Below are 2298 nucleotides of genomic sequence, written 5' to 3' on the forward strand. Positions count from 1 at the left end.
AAGATTTTTATCTCCCATTGTGCAACCTCAAATTGAAGCAAAAAGTTTCCAACTAGATCCAAAGTTAATTTCCATGATATAAGGTCACAAATTTGGAGGAGAAGTATCAAAAAGTCCTTATCTGCATCTTGAAATATTTTTAGAGATTTGTGATATGGTGAAATGTGAAGGAGTGTCAGCAAATGCAGTTCGATTGATGACATTTCCTTTCAGTATCAAGGATAAAGCAAGGACTTGGTTATATTCTCTCCATCCTCAACGTATCACAAGTTGGGAGCAATTGGAGGAGCAATTTTGAATCATTTTTTCCCTCCTAGCAGAACAGTGTATATGAGGAATTGCATAACAAATTTTGCTCAGGCATATGGAGAATCATTATTTAAAGCATGGGATAGATTCAAGAGTCTTCAAAGACAATGCCCTCATGATGGTTTTGGAAAATGATTGATTCTGCACATATTCTATGGGGAAATTTCTTTCTCAGATAAGAGTTTATTGGATTCATCAGCTGGAGGATCTTTTATGGACAAAAGTGTAGATGAAGCATATATGTTAATTGATCAAGTGACATTGAACCTCCATGAATGGTCAAACATAAGTTGGATGAAATTTCCCTCAAACATTCATGAAGTGCAAGCCATAAATGCTATAGAGCTTGTCAAACAAATTGTAACTCAACCATCTATGACTCTTGAGAATCACAAGTCACAGAATAGGAAGTTCAAACATTTGGGGGCAAAGATTGAAAGTAATGTTTCAAAATGGTTTAAAGGAGATCTCCCTCTTTCGCAGACAAGATCTAGTGAAAAGTGTGATGATGTTGGGTTATTGATCACACCAACACTAGATAAGCAAGTTGGACCTCCTCAAAAAGCTCAAAGAGAATTTGGGAAAAAGAAAGTTCAATATTTCCCAGGACCTTCACTAAGGGTTCCTTTTCCATAAAGGTTAGTGGGGGTCAATGAAAATAAAGACTTCGACAAATCCTGTGACACTAATTCACTACTACAAAATGAGCTTAAGGTATTACTCTGGAAGCAACACTTCAGTAAGTGTTGTCCTATATCAAATTTTAAAAAAAAAATATGCAACACTTTCAAATAAGTGTTGCATTATAATTAAAATGCAACACATTTTCTAGGAGTGTTGCATTTGTTATTAAAAAAAGCAAACATTTTAGAAGTATTGTAATATAAACAGATAAGTTAAAATCAAAACCCTAAATTTGCTTTCTCCCCTCTCCCGATTTCTTTCCATTTCCCCATTCCTCTTCCTCTTTCCTAGATTCATCACCGCCGCCTCCCTCTCGCATCGCCCTCTCATCGCCGGCCGAGTGAGAACCGTCTCCTCCCTATCTCTTCCACTTCACTCCATACCCTAGCTTCCCAATCCACCGGAGCCGACCACTCTCTCTCATAGATCTGCTACCCCTCTCGTTTGAGTGTCTCTGTAATTGCAACCACCATGAGCACGAAACATTGTCCTCATTTTGCATATTAGGGCAGTGAAACCATTGCCTTGTAACTTGTGGCACATCCAATTCTTCAACTCATTTTGCATTATGCAATGGTATTATTACTTAATGCACCATAGTATTGGCCAACTAAAACATTCCTTTCTCTGTTCCTTTTCAGTTCAGGATCTTGTGCAAGACACAGATACCCTGGCAGAAGACTGGTACATAGCAATGGAGGCACTTTGTGGGGTATGCTATTATTGGTTTAAACATTTTAGTTAAACTATCCTCATTTTTGTCTATGCACAGGACATGCATATCTATTTGGCTATCCTGGCACCATTTTTGTATATCATATTCTATTTATAATTTATGCTACCATTGTGGCCACAATATGTTCAGTAAGTCACTTCAGCAGCTGTTAACATATTGTGACTGGCTGTATGATTTTGCAGATTTTGTCGTCTCTACAACCAATTATTGTTTGCTTCTCAGACTATTCCCAGTGGTTGTCACGAGCTGTTCCTAAGTCAAATCGAAAAGAGTTTATCAAGAAGGTGGAAGAAATGCTTCACCTAGTACCAGGCCCTGTTGTTTTCATCTGTGGTCAAAGCATAATGGAATCAGCGTCTAAGGAGAAAGAAAAGCTGGTATATTCAACTTGTGGGCATCAAGAGAACATTTTCTTCTGAAATTTATTATGATGATTATGTCTTTTGTTATTGTGAATATGTTAGGCATTCAACCTTCTTTTATATGTTCTCCCTGATGATATGCTTGGTAACTTATGCAGGCGACAATGTTGCTCCCTGGTCTTGGTCGCATTGCTCAGCTGGTATATA

At 37.7% G+C, this 2298-nt stretch overlaps 1 non-coding gene across 1 annotated transcript; it reads right to left on the reverse strand.

The window, feature by feature from the left end:
• Window positions 1–328: 328 nt before the first annotated feature.
• LOC122054355 lies at window positions 329–434 on the reverse strand. Its single transcript, XR_006132678.1, has one exon. It is a non-coding gene; the product is annotated as a small nucleolar RNA R71 (small nucleolar RNA).
• Between the last annotated feature and the right edge of the window lie 1864 nt (window positions 435–2298).

Source organism: Zingiber officinale, chromosome 3A (assembly GCF_018446385.1).
Source record: "Zingiber officinale cultivar Zhangliang chromosome 3A, Zo_v1.1, whole genome shotgun sequence".
In the NCBI taxonomy this organism is placed as follows: Eukaryota; Viridiplantae; Streptophyta; class Magnoliopsida; order Zingiberales; family Zingiberaceae; genus Zingiber; species Zingiber officinale.